Below are 26,324 nucleotides of genomic sequence, written 5' to 3'. Positions count from 1 at the left end.
ACCGCATATTTCGATGCAAAACGACGATTTCTCGCCGATTTTCGTTGTTTTCTGGCTTGAATTCGCAAAGAAGAGCACGAAATCTACAAAATCATGACTTTTTACCAAGATTCAACGGCTGAATTGCAAGAAAACAGCAGAATTCTGCACGAAATCATCAAAATTCTTAGAGAAAACTGCATATTTCGATGCAAAACAACGATTTCTCGCCGATTTTCGTTGTTTTCTATCTTGAATTCGCCAAGAGGAGCACGAAATCTACAAAATCATGACTTTTTACCTAGATTCAACGGCTGAATTGCAAGAAAACAGCAGAATTCTGCACGAAATCATCAAAATTCTTACAGAAAACCGCATATTTCGATGCAAAACAACGATTTCTCGCCGATTTTCGTTGTTTTCTATCTTGAATTCGCCAAGAAGAGCACGAAATCTACAAAATCATGACTTTTTACCTAGATTCAACGGCTGAATTGCAAGAAAACAGCAGAATTCTGCACGAAATCATCAAAATTCTTACAGAAAACCGCATATTTCGATGCAAAACGACGATTTCTCGGCGATTTTCGTTGTTTTCTGGCTTGAATTCGCAAAGAAGAGCACGAAATCTACAAAATCATGACTTTTTACCAAGATTCAACGGCTGAGTTGCAAGAAAACAGCAGAATTGTGCAAGAAATGATCAAAATTCTTACAGAAAACCGCATATTTCGATGCAAAGCGACGATTTCTCGCCGATTTTCGTTGTTTTCTGGCATGAATTTGCAAAGAAGAGCACGAAATCTACAAAAGCATGACTTTTTACCAAGATTCAACGGCTGAATTGCAAGAAAACAGCAGAATTCTGCACGAAATCATCAAAATTCTTAGAGAAAACTGCATATTTCGATGCAAAACGACGATTTCTTGCTGATTTTCGTTGTTTTCTATCTTGAATTCGCAAAGAAGAGCACAAAATCTACAAAATCATGACTTTTTACCAAGATTCAACGGCTGAATTGCAAGAAAACAGCAGAATTCTGCACGAAATCATCAAAATTCTTAGAGAAAACCGCATATTTCGATGCAAAACGACGATTTCTCGCTGATTTTCGTTGTTTTCTATCTTGAATTCGCAAAGAAGAGCACGGAATCTACAAAATCATGACTTTTTACCAAGATTCAACGGCTGAATTGCAAGAAAACAGCAGAATTCTGCACGAAATCATCAAAATTCTTACAGAAAACCGCATATTCGATGCAAAACGACGATTTCTCGCCGATTTTCGTTGTTTTCTGGCTTGAATTCGCAAAGAAGAGCACGAAATCTACAAAATCAAGACTTTTTACCAAGATTCAACGGCTGAATTGCAAGAAAACAGCAGAATTCTGCACGAAATCATCAAAATTCTTACAGAAAACCGCATTTTTCGATGCAAAACGACGATTTTTCGCCGATTTTCGTTGTTTTCTGGCTTGAATTCGCAAAGAAGAGCACTAAATCTACAAAATCTTGACTTTTTACCAAGATTCAACGGCTGAATTGCAAGAAAACAGCAGAATTCTGCACGAAATCATCAAAATTCTTAGAGAAAACCGCATATTTCGATGCAAAACGACGATTTCTCGCCGATTTTCGTTGTTTTCTGGCTTGAATTCGCAAAGAAGAGCACGAAATCTACAAAATCATGACTTTTTACCAAGATTCAACGGCTGAATTGCAAGAAAACAGCAGAATTCTGCACGAAATCATCAAAATTCTTAGAGAAAACTGCATATTTCGATGCAAAACAACGATTTCTCGCCGATTTTCGTTGTTTTCTATCTTGAATTCGCCAAGAAGAGCACGAAATCTACAAAATCATGACTTTTTACCTAGATTCAACGGCTGAATTGCAAGAAAACAGCAGAACTCTGCACGAAATCATCAAAATTCTTACAGAAAACCGCATATTTCGATGCAAAACAACGATTTCTCGCCGATTTTCGTTGTTTTCTATCTTGAATTCGCCAAGAAGAGCACGAAATCTACAAAATCATGACTTTTTACCTAGATTCAACGGCTGAATTGCAAGAAAACAGCAGAATTCTGCACGAAATCATCAAAATTCTTACAGAAAACCGCATATTTCGATGCAAAACAACGATTTCTCGCCGATTTTCGTTGTTTTCTATCTTGAATTCGCCAAGAAGAGCACGAAATCTACAAAATCATGACTTTTTACCTAGATTCAACGGCTGAATTGCAAGAAAACAGCAGAATTCTGCACGAAATCATCAAAATTCTTACAGAAAACCGCATATTTCGATGCAAAACGACGATTTCTCGGCGATTTTCGTTGTTTTCTGGCTTGAATTCGCAAAGAAGAGCACGAAATCTACAAAATCATGACTTTTTACCAAGATTCAACAGCTGAATTGCAAGAAAACAGCAGAATTGTGCACGAAATCATCAAAATTCTTACAGAAAACCGCATATTTCGATGCAAAGCGACGATTTCTCGCCGATTTTCGTTGTTTTCTGGCATGAATTTGCAAAGAAGAGCACGAAATCTACAAAATCATGACTTTTTACCAAGATTCAACGAATGAATTGCAAGAAAACAGCAGAATTCTGCACGAAATCATCAAAATTCTTAGAGAAAACCGCATATTTCGATGCAAAACGACGATTTCTTGCTGATTTTCGTTGTTTTCTATCTTGAATTCGCAAAGAAGAGCACAAAATCTACAAAATCATCTTTTTACCAAGATTCAACGGCTGAGTTGCAAGAAAACAGCAGAATTGTGCACGAAATGATCAAAATTCTTACAGAAAACCGCATATTTCGATGCAAAGCGACGATTTCTCGCCGATTTTCGTTGTTTTCTGGCATGAATTTGCAAAGAAGAGCACGAAATCTACAAAAGCATGACTTTTTACCAAGATTCAACGGCTGAATTGCAAGAAAACAGCAGAATTCTGCACGAAATCATCAAAATTCTTAGAGAAAACCGCATATTTCGATGCAAAACGACGATTTCTTGCTGATTTTCGTTGTTTTCTATCTTGAATTCGCAAAGAAGAGCACAAAATCTACAAAATCATGACTTTTTACCAAGATTCAACGGCTGAATTGCAAGAAAACTGCAGAATTCTGCACGAAATCGTCAAAATTCTTAGAGAAAACCGCATATTTCGATGCAAAACGACGATTTCTCGCCGATTTTCGTTGTTTTCTGGCTTGAATTCGCAAAGAAGAGCACGAAATCTACAAAATCATCACTTTTTACCAAGATTCAACGGCTGAATTGCAAGAGAACAGCAGAATTCTGCACGAAATCATCAAAATTCTTAGAGAAAACCGCATATTTCGATGCAAAACGACGATTTCTCGCCGATTTTCGGTTGTTTTCTGGCTTGAATTCGCAAAGAAGAGCACGAAATCTACAAAATCATCACTTTTTACCAAGATTCAACGGCTGAATTGCAAGAAAACAGCAGAATTCTGCACGAAATCATCAAAATTCTTAGAGAAAACCGCATATTTCGATGCAAAACGACGATTTCTCGCTGATTTTCGTTGTTTTCTATCTTGAATTCGCAAAGAAGAGCCCGGAATCTACAAAATCATTACTTTTTACCAAGATTCAACGGCTGAATTGCAAGAAAACAGCAGAATTCTGCACGAAATCATCAAAATTCTTACAGAAAACCGCATATTTCGATGCAAAACGACGATTTCTCGCCGATTTTCGTTGTTTTCTGGCTTGAATTCGCAAAGAAGAGCACGAAATCTACAAAATCAAGACTTTTTACCAAGATTCAACAGCTGAATTGCAAGAAAACAGCAGAATTCTGCACGAAATCATCAAAATTCTTACAGAAAACCGCATTATTCGATGCAAAACGACGATTTTTCGCCGATTTTCGTTGTTTTCTGGCTTGAATTCGCAAAGAAGAGCACTAAATCTACAAAATCTTGACTTTTTACCAAGATTCAACGGCTGAATTGCAAGAAAACAGCAGAATTCTGCACGAAATCATCAAAATTCTTAGAGAAAACCGCATATTTCGATGCAAAACGACGATTTCTCGCCGATTTTCGTTGTTTTCTGGCTTGAATTCGCAAAGAAGAGCACGAAATCTACAAAATCATGACTTTTTACCAAGATTCAACGGCTGAATTGCAAGAAAACAGCAGAATTCTGCACGAAATCATCAAAATTCTTAGAGAAAACTGCATATTTCGATGCAAAACAACGATTTCTTGCCGATTTTCGTTGTTTTCTATCTTGAATTCGCCAAGAAGAGCACGAAATCTACAAAATCATGACTTTTTACCTAGATTCAACGGCTGAATTGCAAGAAAACAGCAGAACTCTGCACGAAATCATCAAAATTCTTACAGAAAACCGCATATTTCGATGCAAAACAACGATTTCTCGCCGATTTTCGTTGTTTTCTATCTTGAATTCGCCAAGAAGAGCACGAAATCTACAAAATCATGACTTTTTACCTAGATTCAACGGCTGAATTGCAAGAAAACAGCAGAATTCTGCACGAAATCATCAAAATTCTTACAGAAAACCGCATATTTCGATGCAAAACAACGATTTCTCGCCAATTTTCGTTGTTTTCTATCTTGAATTCGCCAAGAAGAGCACGAAATCTACAAAATCATGACTTTTTACCTAGATTCAACGGCTGAATTGCAAGAAAACAGCAGAATTGTGCACGAAATCATCAAAATTCTTACAGAAAACCGCTTATTTCGATGCAAAGCGACGATTTCTCGCCGATTTTCGTTGTTTTCTGGCATGAATTTGCAAAGAAGAGCACGAAATCTACAAAATCATGACTTTTTACCAAGATTCAACGAATGAATTGCAAGAAAACAGCAGAATTCTGCACGAAATCATCAAAATTCTTAGAGAAAACCGCATATTTCGATGCAAAACGACGATTTCTTGCTGATTTTCGTTGTTTTCTATCTTGAATTCGCAAAGAAGAGCACAAAATCTACAAAATCATGACTTTTTACCAAGATTCAACGGCTGAATTGCAAGAAAACAGCAGAATTCTGCACGAAATCGTCAAAATTCGTAGAGAAAACCGCATATTTCGATGCAAAACGACGATTTCTCGCCGATTTTTGTTGTTTTCTGGCTTGAATTCGCAAAGAAGGGCACGAAATCTACAAAATCATCACTTTTTACCAAGATTCAACGGCTGAATTGCAAGAGAACAGCAGAATTCTGCACGAAATCATCAAAATTCTTGGAGAAAACCGCATTTTTCGATGCAAAACGACGATTTTTCGCCGATTTTCGTTGTTTTCTGGCTTGAGTTCGCAAAGAAGAGCACTAAATCTACAAAATCATGACTTTTTACCAAGATTCAACGGCTGAATTGCAAGAAAACAGCAGAATTCTGCACGAAATCATCAAAATTCTTACAGAAAACCGCATATTTCGATGCAAAACAACGATTTCTCGCCGATTTTCGTTGTTTTCTGGCTTGAATTCGCAAAGAAGAGCACGAAATCTACAAAATCATCACTTTTTACCAAGATTCTACGGCTGAATTGCAAGAAAACAGCAGAATTCTGCACGAAATCATCAAAATTCTTACAGAAAACCGCATATTTCGATGCAAAACGACGATTTCTCGCCGATTTTCGTTGTTTTCTGGCTTGAATTCGCAAAGAAAAGCACGAAATCTACAAAATCATGACTTTTTACCAAGATTCAACGGCTGAATTGCAAGAAAACAGCAGAATTCTGCACGAAATCATCAAAATTCTTAGAGAAAACTGCATATTACGATGCAAAACAACGATTTCTCGCCGATTTTCGTTGTTTTCTATCTTGAATTCGCCAAGAAGAGCACGAAATCTAAAAAATCATGACTTTTTACCTACATTCAACAGCTAAATTGCAAGAAAACAGCAGAATTCTGCACGAAATCATCAAAATTCTTACAGAAAACCGCATATTTCGATGCAAAACGACGATTTCTCGCCGATTTTCGTTGTTTTCTGGCATGAATTCGAAAAGAAGAGCACGAAATTTACAAAATCATGACTTTTTACCAAGATTCAACGGCTGAATTGCAAGAGAACAGCAGAATTCTGCAGGAAATTATCAAAATTTTTAGAGAAAACCGCATATTTCGATGCAAAACGACGATTTCTCGCTGATTTTCGTTGTTTTCTATCTTGAATTCGCAAAGAAGAGCACGAAATCTACAAAATCATGACTTTTTACCAAGATTCAACTGCTGAATTGCAAGAAAACAGCAGAATTCTGCACGAAATCATCAAAATTCTTACAGAAAACCGCATATTTCGATGCAAAACAACGATTTCTCGCCGATTTTCGTTGTTTTCTATCTTGAATTCGCCAAGAAGAGCACGAAATCTACAAAATCATGACTTTTTACCTAGATTCAACGGCTGAATTGCAAGAAAACAGCAGAATTCTCCACGAAATCATCAAAATTCTTACAGAAAACCGCATATTTCGATGCAAAACGACGATTTTTCGCCGATTTTCGTTGTTTTCTGGCTTGAATTCGCAAAGAAGAGCACGAAATCTACAAAATCATGACTTTTTACCAAGATTCAACGGCTGAATTGCAAGAAAACAGCAGAATTCTGCACGAAATCATCAAAATTCTTACACAAAACCGCATATTTCGATGCAAAACGAAGATTTCTCGCCGATTTTCGTTGTTTTCTGGCATGAATTTGCAAAGAAGAGCACGAAATCCACAAAATCATGACTTTTTACCAAGATTCAACGGCTGAATTGCAAGAAAACAGCAGAATTCTGCACGAAATCATCAAAATTCTTAGAGAAAACCGCATATTTCGATGCAAAACGACGATTTCTCGCTGATTTTCGTTGTTTTCTATCTTGAATTCGCAAAGAAGAGCACAAAATCTACAAAATCATGACTTTTTACCAAGATTCAACGGCTGAATTGCAAGAAAACAGCAGAACTCTGCACGAAATCGTCAAAATTCTTAGAGAAAACCGCATATTTCGATGCAAAACGACGATTTCTCGCCGATTTTCGAGGTTTTCTGGCTTGAATTCGCAAAGAGGAGCACGAAATCTACAAAATCATGACTTTTTACCAAGATTCAACGGCTGAATTGCAAGAAAACAGCAGAATTCTGCACGAAATCGTCAAAATTCTTAGAGAAAACCGCATATTTCGATGCAAAACGACGATTTCTCGCCGATTTTCGTTGTTTTCTGGCTTGAATTCGCAAAAGAGCACGAAATCTACAAAATCATCACTTTTTACCAAGATTCAACGGCTGAATTGCAAGAAAACAGCAGAATTCTGCACGAAATCATCAAAATTCTTAGAGAAAATCGCATATTTCGATGCAAAACGACGATTTCTCGCTGATTTTCGTTGTTTTCTATCTTGAATTCGCAAAGAAGGGCACAAAATCTACAAAATTATGACTTTTTACCGAGATTCAACGGCTGAATTGCAAGAAAACAGCAGAATTCTGCACGAAATCGTCAAAATTCTTAGAGAAAACCGCATATTTCGATGCAAAACGACGATTTCTCGCCGATTTTCGATGTTGTCTGGCTTGAATTCGCAAAGAAGAGCACGAAATCTACAAAATCATTACTTTTTACCAAGATTCAACGGCTGAATTGCAAGAAAACAACAGAATTCTGCACGAAATCATCAAAATTCTTAGAGAAAACCGCATATTTCGATGCAAAACGACGATTTCTCGCTGATTTTCGTTGTTTTCTATCTTGAATTCGCAAAGAAGAGCACGGAATCTACAAAATCATGACTTTTTACCAAGATTCAACGGCTGAATTGCAAGAACACAGCAGAATTCTGCACGAAATCATCAAAATTCTTACAGAAAACCGCATATTTCGATGCAAAACGACGATTTCTCGCCGATTTTCGTTGTTTTCTGGCTTGAATTTGCAAAGAAGAGCACGAAATCTACAAAATCATCACTTTTTACCAAGATTCAACGGCTGAATTGCAAGAAAACAGCAGAATTCTGCACGAAATCATCAAAATTCTTACAGAAAACCGCATATTTCGATGCAAAACGACGATTTCTCGCTGATTTTCGTTGTTTTCTGGCTTGAATTCGCAAAGAAGAGCACGAAATCTACAAAATCATGACTTTTTACCAAGATTCAACGGCTGAATTGCAAGAAAACAGCAGAATTCTGCACGAAATCGTCAAAATTCTTAGAGAAAACCGCATATTTCGATGCAAAACGACGATTTCTCGCCGATTTTCGTTGTTTTCTGGCTTGAATTCGCAAAGAAGAGCACGAAATCTACAAAATCATGACTTTTTACCAAGATTCAACGGCTGAATTGCAAGAAAACAGCAGAATTCTGCACGAAATCGTCAAAATTCTTAGAGAAAACCGCATATTTCGATGCAAAACGACGATTTCTCGCCGATTTTCGTTGTTTTCTGGCTTGAATTCGCAAAGAAGAGCACGAAATCTACAAAATCATCACTTTTTACCAAGATTCAACGGCTGAATTGCAAGAAAACAGCAGAATTCTGCACGAAATCATCAAAATTCTTACAGAAAACCGCATATTTCGATGCAAAACGACGATTTCTCGCTGATTTTCGTTGTTTTCTGGCTTGAATTCGCAAAGAAGAGCACGAAATCTACAAAATCATGACTTTTTACCAAGATTCAACGAATGAATTGCAAGAAAACAGCAGAATTCTGCACGAAATCATCAAAATTCTTAGAGAAAACCGCATATTTCGATGCAAAACGACGATTTCTTGCTGATTTTCGTTGTTTTCTATCTTGAATTCGCAAAGAAGAGCACAAAATCTACAAAATCATGACTTTTTACCAAGATTCAACGGCTGAGTTGCAAGAAAACAGCAGAATTGTGCACGAAATGATCAAAATTCTTACAGAAAACCGCATATTTCGATGCAAAGCGACGATTTCTCGCCGATTTTCGTTGTTTTCTGGCATGAATTTGCAAAGAAGAGCACGAAATCTACAAAAGCATGACTTTTTACCAAGATTCAACGGCTGAATTGCAAGAAAACAGCAGAATTCTGCACGAAATCATCAAAATTCTTAGAGAAAACCGCATATTTCGATGCAAAACGACGATTTCTTGCTGATTTTCGTTGTTTTCTATCTTGAATTCGCAAAGAAGAGCACAAAATCTACAAAATCATGACTTTTTACCAAGATTCAACAGCTGAATTGCAAGAAAACAGCAGAATTCTGCACGAAATCGTCAAAATTCTTAGAGAAAACCGCATATTTCGATGCAAAACGACGATTTCTCGCCGATTTTCGTTGTTTTCTGGCTTGAATTCGCAAAGAAGAGGACGAAATCTACAAAATCATCACTTTTTACCAAGATTCAACGGCTGAATTGCAAGAGAACAGCAGAATTCTGCACGAAATCATCAAAATTCTTAGAGAAAACCGCATATTTCGATGCAAAACGACGATTTCTCGCCGATTTTCGGTTGTTTTCTGGCTTGAATTCGCAAAGAAGAGCACGAAATCTACAAAATCATCACTTTTTACCAAGATTCAACGGCTGAATTGCAAGAAAACAGCAGAATTCTGCACGAAATCATCAAAATTCTTAGAGAAAACCGCATATTTCGATGCAAAACGACGATTTCTCGCTGATTTTCGTTGTTTTCTATCTTGAATTCGCAAAGAAGAGCACGGAATCTACAAAATCATGACTTTTTACCAAGATTCAACGGCTGAATTGCAAGAAAACAGCAGAATTCTGCACGAAATCATCAAAATTCTTACAGAAAACCGCATATTTCGATGCAAAACGACGATTTCTCGCCGATTTTCGTTGTTTTCTAGCTTGAATTCGCAAAGAAGAGCACGAAATCTACAAAATCAAGACTTTTTACCAAGATTCAACAGCTGAATTGCAAGAAAACAGCAGAATTCTGCACGAAATCATCAAAATTCTTACAGAAAACCGCATTTTTCGATGCAAAACGACGATTTTTCGCCGATTTTCGTTGTTTTCTGGCTTGAATTCGCAAAGAAGAGCACTAAATCTACAAAATCTTGACTTTTTACCAAGATTCAACGGCTGAATTGCAAGAAAACAGCAGAATTCTGCACGAAATCATCAAAATTCTTAGAGAAAACCGCATATTTCGATGCAAAACGACGATTTCTCGCCGATTTTCGTTGTTTTCTGGCTTGAATTCGCAAAGAAGAGCACGAAATCTACAAAATCATGACTTTTTACCAAGATTCAACGGCTGAATTGCAAGAAAACAGCAGAATTCTGCACGAAATCATCAAAATTCTTAGAGAAAACTGCATATTTCGATGCAAAACAACGATTTCTCGCCGATTTTCGTTGTTTTCTATCTTGAATTCGCCAAGAAGAGCACGAAATCTACAAAATCATGACTTTTTACCTAGATTCAACGGCTGAATTGCAAGAAAACAGCAGAACTCTGCACGAAATCATCAAAATTCTTACAGAAAACCGCATATTTCGATGCAAAACAACGATTTCTCGCCGATTTTCGTTGTTTTCTATCTTGAATTCGCCAAGAAGAGCACGAAATCTACAAAATCATGACTTTTTACCTAGATTCAACGGCTGAATTGCAAGAAAACAGCAGAATTCTGCACGAAATCATCAAAATTCTTACAGAAAACCGCATATTTCGATGCAAAACAACGATTTCTCGCCGATTTTCGTTGTTTTCTATCTTGAATTCGCCAAGAAGAGCACGAAATCTACAAAATCATGACTTTTTACCTAGATTCAACGGCTGAATTGCAAGAAAACAGCAGAATTCTGCACGAAATCATCAAAATTCTTACAGAAAACCGCATATTTCGATGCAAAACGACGATTTCTCGGCGATTTTCGTTGTTTTCTGGCTTGAATTCGCAAAGAAGAGCACGAAATCTACAAAATCATGACTTTTTACCAAGATTCAACAGCTGAATTGCAAGAAAACAGCAGAATTGTGCACGAAATCATCAAAATTCTTACAGAAAACCGCTTATTTCGATGCAAAGCGACGATTTCTCGCCGATTTTCGTTGTTTTCTGGCATGAATTTGCAAAGAAGAGCACGAAATCTACAAAATCATGACTTTTTACCAAGATTCAACGAATGAATTGCAAGAAAACAGCAGAATTCTGCACGAAATCATCAAAATTCTTAGAGAAAACCGCATATTTCGATGCAAAACGACGATTTCTTGCTGATTTTCGTTGTTTTCTATCTTGAATTCGCAAAGAAGAGCACAAAATCTACAAAATCATGACTTTTTACCAAGATTCAACGGCTGAATTGCAAGAAAACAGCAGAATTCTGCACGAAATCGTCAAAATTCGTAGAGAAAACCGCATATTTCGATGCAAAACGACGATTTCTCGCCGATTTTTGTTGTTTTCTGGCTTGAATTCGCAAAGAAGGGCACGAAATCTACAAAATCATCACTTTTTACCAAGATTCAACGGCTGAATTGCAAGAGAACAGCAGAATTCTGCACGAAATCATCAAAATTCTTGGAGAAAACCGCATTTTTCGATGCAAAACGACGATTTTTCGCCGATTTTCGTTGTTTTCTGGCTTGAGTTCGCAAAGAAGAGCACTAAATCTACAAAATCATGACTTTTTACCAAGATTCAACGGCTGAATTGCAAGAAAACAGCAGAATTCTGCACGAAATCATCAAAATTCTTACAGAAAACCGCATATTTCGATGCAAAACAACGATTTCTCGCCGATTTTCGTTGTTTTCTGGCTTGAATTCGCAAAGAAGAGCACGAAATCTACAAAATCATCACTTTTTACCAAGATTCTACGGCTGAATTGCAAGAAAACAGCAGAATTCTGCACGAAATCATCAAAATTCTTACAGAAAACCGCATATTTCGATGCAAAACGACGATTTCTCGCCGATTTTCGTTGTTTTCTGGCTTGAATTCGCAAAGAAAAGCACGAAATCTACAAAATCATGACTTTTTACCAAGATTCAACGGCTGAATTGCAAGAAAACAGCAGAATTCTGCACGAAATCATCAAAATTCTTAGAGAAAACTGCATATTACGATGCAAAACAACGATTTCTCGCCGATTTTCGTTGTTTTCTATCTTGAATTCGCCAAGAAGAGCACGAAATCTAAAAAATCATGACTTTTTACCTAGATTCAACAGCTAAATTGCAAGAAAACAGCAGAATTCTGCACGAAATCATCAAAATTCTTACAGAAAACCGCATATTTCGATGCAAAACGACGATTTCTCGCCGATTTTCGTTGTTTTCTGGCATGAATTCGAAAAGAAGAGCACGAAATTTACAAAATCATGACTTTTTACCAAGATTCAACGGCTGAATTGCAAGAGAACAGCAGAATTCTGAAGGAAATTATCAAAATTTTTAGAGAAAACCGCATATTTCGATGCAAAACGACGATTTCTCGCTGATTTTCGTTGTTTTCTATCTTGAATTCGCAAAGAAGAGCACGAAATCTACAAAATCATGACTTTTTACCAAGATTCAACTGCTGAATTGCAAGAAAACAGCAGAATTCTGCACGAAATCATCAAAATTCTTACAGAAAACCGCATATTTCGATGCAAAACAACGATTTCTCGCCGATTTTCGTTGTTTTCTATCTTGAATTCGCCAAGAAGAGCACGAAATCTACAAAATCATGACTTTTTACCTAGATTCAACGGCTGAATTGCAGGAAAACAGCAGAATTCTCCACGAAATTATCAAAATTCTTACAGAAAACCGCATATTTCGATGCAAAACGACGATTTTTCGCCGATTTTCGTTGTTTTCTGGTTTGAATTCGCAAAGAAGAGCACGAAATCTACAAAATCATGACTTTTTACCAAGATTCAACGGCTGAATTGCAAGAAAACAGCAGAATTCTGCACGAAATCATCAAAATTCTTACAGAAAACCGCATATTTCGATGCAAAACGACGATTTCTCGCCGATTTTCGTTGTTTTCTGGCATGAATTTGCAAAGAAGAGCACGAAATCCACAAAATCATGACTTTTTACCAAGATTCAACGGCTGAATTGCAAGAAAACAGCAGAATTCTGCACGAAATCATCAAAATTCTTAGAGAAAACCGCATATTTCAATGCAAAACGACGATTTCTCGCTGATTTTCGTTGTTTTCTATCTTGAATTCGCAAAGAAGAGCACAAAATCTACAAAATCATGACTTTTTACCAAGATTCAACGGCTGAATTGCAAGAAAACAGCAGAACTCTGCACGAAATCGTCAAAATTCTTAGAGAAAACCGCATATTTCGATGCAAAACGACGATTTCTCGCCGATTTTCGAGGTTTTCTGGCTTGAATTCGCAAAGAAGAGCACGAAGTGTACAAAATCATGACTTTTGACCAAGATTCAACGGCTGAATTGCAAGAAAACAGCAGAATTCTGCACGAAATCGTCAAAATTCTTAGAGAAAACCGCATATTTCGATGCAAAACGACGATTTCTCGCCGATTTTCGTTGTTTTCTGGCTTGAATTCGCAAAGATGAGCACGAAATCTACAAAATCATCACTTTTTACCAAGATTCAACGGCTGAATTGCAAGAAAACAGCAGAATTCTGCACGAAATCATCAAAATTCTTAGAGAAAACCGCATATTTCGATGCAAAACGACGATTTCTCGCCGATTTTCGTTGTTTTCTGGCTTGAATTCGCAAAAGAGCACGAAATCTACAAAATCATCACTTTTTACCAAGATTCAACGGCTGAATTGCAAGAAAACAGCAGAATTCTGCACGAAATCATCAAAATTCTTAGAGAAAATCGCATATTTCGATGCAAAACGACGATTTCTCGCTGATTTTCGTTGTTTTCTATCTTGAATTCGCAAAGAAGGGCACAAAATCTACAAAATTATGACTTTTTACCGAGATTCAACGGCTGAATTGCAAGAAAACAGCAGAATTCTGCACGAAATCATCAAAATTCTTAGAGAAAACCGCATATGTCGATGCAAAACGACGATTTCTCGCCGATTTTCGTTGTTTTCTATCTTGAATTCGCAAAGAAGAGCACGGAATCTACAAAATCATGACTTTTTACCAAGATTCAACGGCTGAATTGCAAGAACACAGCAGAATTCTGCACGAAATCATCAAAATTCTTACAGAAAACCGCATATTTCGATGCAAAACGACGATTTCTCGCCGATTTTCGTTGTTTTCTGGCTTGAATTTGCAAAGAAGAGCACGAAATCTACAAAATCATCACTTTTTACCAAGATTCAACGGCTGAATTGCAAGAAAACAGCAGAATTCTGCACGAAATCATCAAAATTCTTACAGAAAACCGCATATTTCGATGCAAAACGACGATTTCTCGCTGATTTTCGTTGTTTTCTGGCTTGAATTCGCAAAGAAGAGCACGAAATCTACAAAATCATGACTTTTTACCAAGATTCAACGGCTGAATTGCAAGAAAACAGCAGAATTCTGCACGAAATCATCAAAATTCTTAGAGAAAACCGCATATTTCGATGCAAAACGACGATTTCTCGCCGATTTTCGTTGTTTTCTGGCTTGAATTCGCAAAAGAGCACGAAATCTACAAAATCATCACTTTTTACCAAGATTCAACGGCTGAATTGCAAGAAAACAGCAGAATTCTGCACGAAATCATCAAAATTCTTAGAGAAAATCGCATATTTCGATGCAAAACGACGATTTCTCGCTGATTTTCGTTGTTTTCTATCTTGAATTCGCAAAGAAGGGCACAAAATCTACAAAATTATGACTTTTTACCGAGATTCAACGGCTGAATTGCAAGAAAACAGCAGAATTCTGCACGAAATCGTCAAAATTCTTAGAGAAAACCGCATATTTCGATGCAAAACGACGATTTCTCGCCGATTTTCGATGTTGTCTGGCTTGAATTCGCAAAGAAGAGCACGAAATCTACAAAATCATTACTTTTTACCAAGATTCAACGGCTGAATTGCAAGAAAACAGCAGAATTCTGCACAAAATCATCAAAATTCTTAGAGAAAACCGCATATTTCGATGCAAAACGACGATTTCTCGCTGATTTTCGTTGTTTTCTATCTTGAATTCGCAAAGAAGAGCACGGAATCTACAAAATCATGACTTTTTACCAAGATTCAACGGCTGAATTGCAAGAACACAGCAGAATTCTGCACGAAATCATCAAAATTCTTACAGAAAACCGCATATTTCGATGCAAAACGACGATTTCTCGCCGATTTTCGTTGTTTTCTGGCTTGAATTTGCAAAGAAGAGCACGAAATCTACAAAATCATCACTTTTTACCAAGATTCAACGGCTGAATTGCAAGAAAACAGCAGAATTCTGCACGAAATCATCAAAATTCTTACAGAAAACCGCATATTTCGATGCAAAACGACGATTTCTCGCTGATTTTCGTTGTTTTCTGGCTTGAATTCGCAAAGAAGAGCACGAAATCTACAAAATCATGACTTTTTACCAAGATTCAACGGCTGAATTGCAAGAAAACAGCAGAATTCTGCACGAAATCATCAAAATTCTTACAGAAAACCGCATATTTCGATGCAAAACAAAGATTTCTCGCCGATTTTAGTTGTTTTCTGGCTTGAATTCGCAAAGAAGAGCACGAAATCTACAAAATCATCACTTTTTACCAAGATTCAACGGCTGAATTGCAAGAAAACAGCAGAATTCTGCACGAAATCATCAAAATTCTTACAGAAAACCGCATATTTCGATGCAAAACGACGATTTCTCGCCGATTTTCGTTGTTTTCTGGCTTGAATTCGCAAAGAAGAGCACGAAATCTACAAAATCATGACTTTTTACTAAGATTCAACGGCTGAATTGCAAGAAAACCGCAGAATTCTGCACGAAATCATCAAAATTCTTACAGAAAACCGCAGTTTTCGATGCAAATCGACGATTTCTCACCGATTTTCGTTGTTTTCTGGCTTGAATTCGCAAAGAAGAGCACGAAATCTACAAAATCATGACTTTTTACCAAGATTCAACGGCTGAATTGCAAGAAAACAGCAGAATTCTGCACGAAATCATCAAAATTCTTACAGAAAACCGCATATTTCGATGCAAAACAACGATTTCTCGCCGATTTTCGTTGTTTTCTGGCTTGAATTCGCAAAGAAGAGCACGAAATCTACAAAATCATCACATTTTACCAAGATTCTACGGCTGAATTGCAAGAAAACAGCAGAAATCTGCACGAAATCATCAAAATTCTTACAGAAAACCGCACATTTCGATGCAAAACGACGATTTCTCGCCGATTTTCGTTGTTTTCTGGCTTGAATTCGCAAAGAAGAGCACGAAATCTACAAAATCATCACTTTTTACCAAGATTCAACGGCTGAATTGCAAGAAAACAGCAGAATTCTGCACGAAATCATCAAAATTCTTAGAGAAAACCGCATATTTCGATGCAAAACGACGATTTCTCGCCGATTTTCGTTGTTTTCTGGCTTGAATTCGCAAAGAAGAGCACGAAATCTACAAAATCATGACTTTTTACCAAGATTCAACATCTGAATTTCAAGAAAACAGCAGAATTCTGCACGAAATCATCAAAATTCTTACAGATAACCGCATATTTCGATGCAAAACGACGATTTCTCGCCGATTTTCGTTGTTTTCTCGCTTGAATTCGCAAAGAAGAGGACGAAATCTACAAAATCATGACTTTTTACCAAGATTCAACGGCTGAATTGCAAGAAAACAGCAGAATTCTGCACGAAATCATCAAAATTCTTACAGAAAACCGCATATTTCGATGCAAAACGACGATTTCTCGCTGATTTTCGTTGTTTTCTGGCTTGAATTCGCAAAGAAGAGCACGAAATCTACAAAATCATGACTTTTTACCAAGATTCAACGGCTGAATTGCAAGAAAACAGCAGAATTCTGCACGAAATCATCAAAATTCTTACAGAAAACCGCATATTTCGATGCAAAACAACGATTTCTCGCCGATTTTCGTTGTTTTCTGGCTTGAATTCGCAAAGAAGAGCACGAAATCTACAAAATCATCACTTTTTACTAAGATTCAACGGCTGAATTGCAAGAAAACCGCAGAATTCTGCACGAAATCATCAAAATTCTTACAGAAAACCGCAGTTTTCGATGCAAATCGACGATTTCTCACCGATTTTCGTTGTTTTCTGGCTTGAATTCGCAAAGAAGAGCACGAAATCTACAAAATCATGACTTTTTACCAAGATTCAACGGCTGAATTGCAAGAAAACAGCAGAATTCTGCACGAAATCATCAAAATTCTTACAGAAAACCGCATATTTCGATGCAAAACAACGATTTCTCGCCGATTTTCGTTGTTTTCTGGCTTGAATTCGCAAAGAAGAGCACGAAATCTACAAAATCATCACATTTTACCAAGATTCTACGGCTGAATTGCAAGAAAACAGCAGAAATCTGCACGAAATCATCAAAATTCTTACAGAAAACCGCATATTTCGATGCAAAACGACGATTTCTCGCCGATTTTCGTTGTTTTCTGGCTTGAATTCGCAAAGAAGAGCACGAAATCTACAAAATCATCACTTTTTACCAAGATTCAACGGCTGAATTGCAAGAAAACAGCAGAATTCTGCACGAAATCATCAAAATTCTTAGAGAAAACCGCATATTTCGATGCAAAACGACGATTTCTCGCCGATTTTCGTTGTTTTCTGGCTTGAATTCGCAAAGAAGAGCACGAAATCTACAAAATCATGACTTTTTACCAAGATTCAACATCTGAATTGCAAGAAAACAGCAGAATTCTGCACGAAATCATCAAAATTCTTACAGATAACCGCATATTTCGATGCAAAACGACGATTTCTCGCCGATTTTCGTTGTTTTCTCGCTTGAATTCGCAAAGAAGAGGACGAAATCTACAAAATCATGACTTTTTACCAAGATTCAACGGCTGAATTGCAAGAAAACAGCAGAATTCTGCACGAAATCATCAAAATTCTTACAGAAAACCGCATATTTCGATGCAAAACGACGATTTCTCGCCGATTTTCGTTGTTTTCTGGCATGAATTTGCAAAGGAGAGCACGAAATCTACAAAATCATCACTTTTTACCAAGATTCTACGGCTGAATTGCAAGAAAACAGCAGAATTCTGCACGAAATCATCAAAATTCTTACAGAAAACCGCATATTTCGATGCAAAACGACGATTTCTCGCCGATTTTCGTTGTTTTCTCGCTTGAATTCGCAAAGAAGAGCAAGAAATCTACAAAATCATGACTTTTTACCAAGATTCAACGCCTGAATTGCAAGAAAACAGCAGAATTCTGCACGAAATCATCAAAATTCTTACAGAAAACCGCATATTTCGATGCAAAACGACGATTTCTCGCCGATTTTCGTTGTTTTCTGGCATGAATTTGCAAAGAAGAGCACGAAATCTACAAAATCATGACCTTTTACCAAGATTCAACGGCTGAATTGCAAGAAAACAGCAGAATTCTGCACGAAATCATCAAAATTCTTAGAGAAAACCGCATATTTCGATGCAAAACGACGATTTCTCGCTGATTTTCGTTGTTTTCTATCTTGAATTCGCAAAGAAGAGCACGAAATCTACAAAATCATCACATTTTACCAAGATTCTACGGCTGAATTGCAAGAAAACAGCAGAATTCTGCACGAAATCATCAAAATTCTTACAGAAAACCGCATATTTCGATGCAAAACGACGATTTCTCGCCGATTTTCGTTGTTTTCTGGCTTGAATTCGCAAAGAAGAGCACGAAATCTACAAAATCATGACTTTTTACCAAGATTCAACGGCTGAATTGCAAGAAAACAGCAGAATTCTGCACGAAATCATCAAAATTCTTAGAGAAAACTGCATATTTCGATGCAAAACAACGATTTCTCGCCGATTTTCGTTGTTTTCTATCTTGAATTCGCCAAGAAGAACACGAAATCTACAAAATCATGACTTTTTACCTAGATTCAACGGCTGAATTGCAAGAAAACAGCAGAATTCTGCACGAAATCATCAAAATTCTTGCAGAAAACCGCATATTTCGATGCAAAACAACGATTTCTCGCCGATTTTCGTTGTTTTCTATCTTGAATTCGCCAAGAAGAGCACGAAATCTATAAAATCATGACTTTTTACCAAGATTCAACGGCTGAATTGCAAGAAAACAGCAGAATTCTGCACGAAATCATTAAAATTCTTACAGAAAACCGCATATTTCGATGCAAAACGACGATTTCTCGCCGATTTTCGTTGTTTTCTGGCATGAATTTGGAAAGAAGAGCACGAAATCTACAAAATCATGACTTTTTACCAAGATTCAACGGCTGAATTGCAAGAAAACAGCAGAATTCTGCACGAAATCATCAAAATTCCTAGAGAAAACCGCATATTTCGATGCAAAACGACGATTTCTCGCTGATTTTCGTTGTTTTCTATCTTGAATTCGCAAAGAAGATCACAAAATCTACAAAATTATGACTTTTTACCAAGATTCAACGGCTGAATTGCAAGAAAACAGCAGAATTCTGCACGAAATCGTCAAAATTCTTAGAGAAAACCGCATATTTCGATGCAAAACGACGATTTCTCGCCGATTTTCGATGTTGTCTGGCTTGAATTCGCAAAGAAGAGCACGAAATCTACAAAATCATTACTTTTTACCAAGATTCAACGGCTGAATTGCAAGAAAACAGCAGAATTCTGCACGAAATCATCAAAATTCTTAGAGAAAACCGCATATTTCGATGCAAAACGACGATTTCTCGCTGATTTTCGTTGTTTTCTATCTTGAATTTGCAAAGAAGAGCACGGAATCTACAAAATCATGACTTATTTACCAAGATTCAACGGCTGAATTGCAAGAACACAGCAGAATTCTGCACGAAATCATCAAAATTCTTACAGAAAGCCGCATATTTCGATGCAAAACGACGATTTCTCGCCGATTTTCGTTGTTTTCTGGCTTGAATTCGCAAAGAAGAGTACGAAATCTACAAAATCATCACTTATTACCAAGATTAACGGCTGAATTGCAAGAAAACAGCAGAATTCTGCACGAAATCATCAAAATTCTTAGAGAAAACTGCATATTTCGATGCAAAACAACTATTTCTCGCCGATTTTCGTTGTTTTCTATCTTGAATTCGCCAAGAAGAGCACGAAATCTACAAAATCATGACTTTTTACCTAGATTCAACGGCTGAATTGCAGGAAAACAGCAGAATTCTCCACGAAATCATCAAAATTCTTACAGAAAACCGCATATTTCGATGCAAAACGACGATTTTTCGCCGATTTTCGTTGTTTTCTGGCTTGAATTCGCAAAGAAGAGCACGAAATCTACAAAATCATTACTTTTTACCAAGATTCAACGGCTGAATTGCAAGAAATCAGCAGAATTCTGCACGAAATCATCAAAATTCTTACAGAAAACCGCATATTTCGATGCAAAACGACTGTTTCTCGCCGATTTTCGTTGTTTTCTGGCATGAATTTGCAAAGAAGAGCACGAAATCTACAAAATCATGACTTTTTACCAAGATTCAACAGCTGAATTGCAAGAAAACAGCAGAATTCTGCACGAAATCATCAAAATTCTTAGAGAAAACCGCATATTTCGATGCAAAACGACGATTTCTCGCTGATTTTCGTTGTTTTCTATCTTGAATTCGCAAAGAAGAGCACAAAATCTACAAAATCATGATTTTTTACCAAGATTCAACGGCTGAATTGCAAGAAAACAGCAGAATTCTGCACGAAATCGTCAAAATTCTTAGAGAAAACCGCATATTTCGATGCAAAACGACGATTTCTCGCCGATTTTCGATGTTTTCTGGCTTGAATTCGCAGAGAAGAACACGAAATCTACAAAATCATTACTTTTTACCAAAATTCAACGGCTGAATTGCAAGAAAACAGCAGAATTCTGCACGAAATCATCAAAATTCTTAGAGAAAACCGCATATTTCGATGCAAAACGACGATTTCTCGCTGATTTTCGTTGTTTTCTATCTTGAATTCGCAAAGAAGAGCACGGAATCTACAAAATCATGACTTTTTACCAAGATTCAACGGCTGAATTGCAAGAACACAGCAGAATTCTGCACGAAATCATCAAAATTCTTACAGAAAACCGCATATTTCGATGCAAAACGACGATTTCTCGCCGATTTTCGTTGTTTTCTGGCTTGAATTCGCAAAGAAGAGCACGAAATCTACAAAATCATCACTTTTTACCAAGATTCAACGGCTGAATTGCAAGAAAACAGCAGAATTCTGCACGAAATCATCAAAATTCTTAGAGAAAACCGCATATTTCGATGCAAAACGACGATTTCTCGCCGATTTTCGTTGTTTTCAGGCTTGAATTCGCAAAAGAGCACGAAATCTACAAAATCATCACTTTTTACCAAGATTCAACGGCTGAATTGCAAGAAAACAGCAGAATTGTGCACGAAATCATCAAAATTCTTAGAGAAAACCGCATATTTCGATGCAAAACGACGATTTCTCGCCGATTTTCGTTGTTTTCTGGCTTGAATTCGCAAAGAAGAGCACGAAATCTACAAAATCATGACTTTTTACCAAGATTCAACATCTGAATTGCAAGAAAACAGCAGAATTCTGCACGAAATCAACAAAATTCTTACAGATAACCGCATATTTCGATGCAAAACGACGATTTCTCGCCGATTTTCGTTGTTTTCTCGCTTGAATTCGCAAAGAAGAGGACGAAATCTACAAAATCATGACTTTTTACCAAGATTCAACAGCTGAATTGCAAGAAAACAGCAGAATTCTGCACGAAATCATCAAAATTCTTACAGAAAACCGCATATTTCGATGCAAAACGACGATTTCTCGCCGATTTTCGTTGTTTTCTGGCATGAATTTGCAAAGAAGAGCACGAAATCTACAAAATCATCACTTTTTACCAAGATTCTACGGCTGAATTGCAAGAAAACAGCAGAATTCTGCACGAAATCATCAAAATTCTTAGAGAAAACCGCATATTTCGATGCAAAACGACGATTTCTCGCTGATTTTCGTTGTTTTCTATCTTGAATTCGCAAAGAAGAGCACGAAATCTACAAAATCATGACTTTTTACCAAGATTCAACGGCTGAATTGCAAGAAAACAGCAGAATTCTGCACGAAATCATCAAAATTCTTACAGAAAACCGCATATTTCGATGCAAAACGACGATTTCTCGCCGATTTTCGTTGTTTTCTGGCTTGAATTCGCAAAGAAGAGCACGAAATCTACAAAATCATGACTTTTTACCAAGATTCAACGGCTGAATTGCAAGAAAACAGCAGAATTCTGCACGAAATCATCAAAATTCTTAGAGAAAACTGCATATTTCGATGCAAAACAACGATTTCTCGCCGATTTTCGTTGTTTTCTATCTTGAATTCGCCAAGAAGAACACGAAATCTACAAAATCATGACTTTTTACCTAGATTCAACGGCTGAATTGCAAGAAAACAGCAGAATTCTGCACGAAATCATCAAAATTCTTGCAGAAAACCGCATATTTCGATGCAAAACAACGATTTCTCGCCGATTTTCGTTGTTTTCTATCTTGAATTCGCCAAGAAGAGCACGAAATCTATAAAATCATGACTTTTTACCAAGATTCAACGGCTGAATTGCAAGAAAACAGCAGAATTCTGCACGAAATCATTAAAATTCTTACAGAAAACCGCATATTTCGATGCAAAACGACGATTTCTCGCCGATTTTCGTTGTTTTCTGGCATGAATTTGCAAAGAAGAGCACGAAATCTACAAAATCATGACTTTTTACCAAGATTCAACGGCTGAATTGCAAGAAAACAGCAGAATTCTGCACGAAATCATCAAAATTCCTAGAGAAAACCGCATATTTCGATGCAAAACGACGATTTCTCGCTGATTTTCGTTGTTTTCTATCTTGAATTCGCAAAGAAGATCACAAAATCTACAAAATTATGACTTTTTACCAAGATTCAACGGCTGAATTGCAAGAAAACAGCAGAATTCTGCACGAAATGGTCAAAATTCTTAGAGAAAACTGCATATTTCGATGCAAAACGACGATTTCTCGCTGATTTTCGTTGTTTTCTATCTTGAATTCGCCAAGAAGAGCACGAAATCTATAAAATCATGACTTTTTACCAAGATTCAACGGCTGAATTGCAAGAAAACAGCAGAATTCTGCACGAAATCATTAAAATTCTTACAGAAAACCGCATATTTCGATGCAAAACGACGATTTCTCGCCGATTTTCGTTGTTTTCTGGCATGAATTTGCAAAGAAGAGCACGAAATCTACAAAATCATCACTTTTTACCAAGATTCAACTGCTGAATTGCAAGAAAACAGCAGAATTCTGCACGAAATCATCAAAATTCCTAGAGAAAACCGCATATTTCGATGCAAAACGACGATTTCTCGCCGATTTTCGATGTTGTCTGGCTTGAATTCGCAAAGAAGAGCACGAAATCTACAAAATCATTACTTTTTACCAAGATTCAACGGCTGAATTGCAAGAAAACAGCAGAATTCTGCACGAAATCATCAAAATTCTTAGAGAAAACCGCATATTTCGATGCAAAACGACGATTTCTCGCTGATTTTCGTTGTTTTCTATCTTGAATTTGCAAAGAAGAGCACGGAATCTACAAAATCATTACTTATTTACCAAGATTCAACGGCTGAATTGCAAGAACACAGCAGAATTCTGCACGAAATCATCAAAATTCTTACAGAAAACCGCATATTTCGATGCAAAACGACGATTTCTCGCCGATTTTCGTTGTTTTCTGGCTTGAATTCGCAAAGAAGAGTACGAAATCTACAAAATCATCACTTTTTACCAAGATTCAACGGCTGAATTGCAAGAAAACAGCAGAATTCTGCACGAAATCATCAAAATTCTTAGAGAAAACTGCATATTTCGATGCAAAACAACTATTTCTCGCCGATTTTCGTTGTTTTCTATCTTGAATTCGCCAAGAAGAGCACGAAATCTACAAAATCATGACTTTTTACCTAGATTCAACGGCTGAATTGCAGGAAAACAGCAGAATTCTCCACGAAATCATCAAAATTCTTACAGAAAACCGCATATTTCGATGCAAAACGACGATTTTTCGCCGATTTTCGTTGTTTTCTGGCTTGAATTCGCAAAGAAGAGCACGAAATCTACAAAATCATGACTTTTTACCAAGATTCAACGGCTGAATTGCAAGAAATCAGCAGAATTCTGCACGAAATCATCAAAATTCTTACAGAAAACCGCATATTTCGATGCAAAACGACGATTTTTCGCCGATTTTCGATGTTGTCTGGCTTGAATTCGCAAAGAAGAGCACGAAATCTACAAAATCATCACATTTTACCAAGATTCTACGGCTGAATTGCAAGAAAACAGCAGAATTCTGCACGAAATCATCAAAATTCTTACAGAAAACCGCATATTTCGATGCAAAACGACGATTTCTCGCCGATTTTCGTTGTTTTCTGGCTTGAATTCGCAAAGAAGAGCACGAAATCTACAAAATCATGACTTTTTACCAAGATTCAACGGCTGAATTGCAAGAAAACAGCAGAATTCTGCACGAAATCATCAAAATTCTTAGAGAAAACTGCATATTTCGATGCAAAACAACGATTTCTCGCCGATTTTCGTTGTTTTCTATCTTGAATTCGCCAAGAAGAACACGAAATCTACAAAATCATGAGTTTTTACCTAGATGCAACGGCTGAATTGCAAGAAAACAGCAGAATTCTGCACGAAATCATCAAAATTCTTGCAGAAAACCGCATATTTCGATGCAAAACAACGATTTCTCGCCGATTTTCGTTGTTTTCTATCTTGAATTCGCCAAGAAGAGCACGAAATCTATAAAATCATGACTTTTTACCAAGATTCAACGGCTGAATTGCAAGAAAACAGCAGAATTCTGCACGAAATCATTAAAATTCTTACAGAAAACCGCATATTTCGATGCAAAACGACGATTTCTCGCCGATTTTCGTTGTTTTCTGGCATGAATTTGCAATAAAGAGCACGAAATCTACAAAATCATGACTTTTTACCAAGATTCAACGGCTGAATTGCAAGAAAACAGCAGAATTCTGCACGAAATCATCAAAATTCCTAGAGAAAACCGCATATTTCGATGCAAAACGACGATTTCTCGCTGATTTTCGTTGTTTTCTATCTTGAATTCGCAAAGAAGATCACAAAATCTACAAAATTATGACTTTTTACCAAGATTCAACGGCTGAATTGCAAGAAAACAGCAGAATTCTGCACGAAATCGTCAAAATTCTTAGAGAAAACCGCATATTTCGATGCAAAACGACGATTTCTCGCCGATTTTCGATGTTGTCTGGCTTGAATTCGCAAAGAAGAGCACGAAATCTATAAAATCATTACTTTTTACCAAGATTCAACGGCTGAATTGCAAGAAAACAGCAGAATTCTGCACGAAATCATCAAAATTCTTAGAGAAAACCGCATATTTCGATGCAAAACGACGATTTCTCGCTGATTTTCGTTGTTTTCTATCTTGAATTTGCAAAGAAGAGCACGGAATCTACAAAATCATGACTTATTTACCAAGATTCAACGGCTGAATTGCAAGAAATCAGCAGAATTCTGCACGAAATCGTCAAAATTCTTAGAGAAAACTGCATATTTCGATGCAAAACAACTATTTCTCGCCGATTTTCGTTGTTTTCTATCTTGAATTCGCCAAGAAGAGCACGAAATCTACAAATTCATGACTTTTTACCTAGATTCAACGGCTGAATTGCAGGAAAACAGCAGAATTCTCCACGAAATCATCAAAATTCTTACAGAAAACCGCATATTTCGATGCAAAACAACTATTTCTCGCCGATTTTCGTTGTTTTCTATCTTGAATTCGCCAAGAAGAGCACGAAATCAACAAAATCATGACTTTTTACCAAGATTCAACGGCTGAATTGCAAGAAATCAGCAGAATTCTGCACGAAATCATCAAAATTCTTACAGAAAACCGCATATTTCGATGCTAAACGACTGTTTCTCGCCGATTTTCGTTGTTTTCTGGCATGAATTTGCAAAGAAGAGCACGAAATCCACAAAATCATGACTTTTTACCAAGATTCAACAGCTGAATTGCAAGAAAACAGCAGAATTCTGCACGAAATCATCAAAATTCTTAGAGAAAACCGCATATTTCGATGCAAAACGACGATTTCTCGCTGATTTTCGTTGTTTTCTATCTTGAATTCGCAAAGAAGAGCACAAA

This window comes from Gnatocerus cornutus, chromosome 1, assembly GCF_029298725.1.
Source record: "Gnatocerus cornutus isolate USDA-ARS CGAHR chromosome 1, icGnaCorn1.1, whole genome shotgun sequence".
Classification (NCBI taxonomy): domain Eukaryota; kingdom Metazoa; phylum Arthropoda; class Insecta; order Coleoptera; family Tenebrionidae; genus Gnatocerus; species Gnatocerus cornutus.
The sequence above is the reverse complement of the archived record's forward strand: the minus strand, read 5'-3'. Positions refer to the sequence as shown.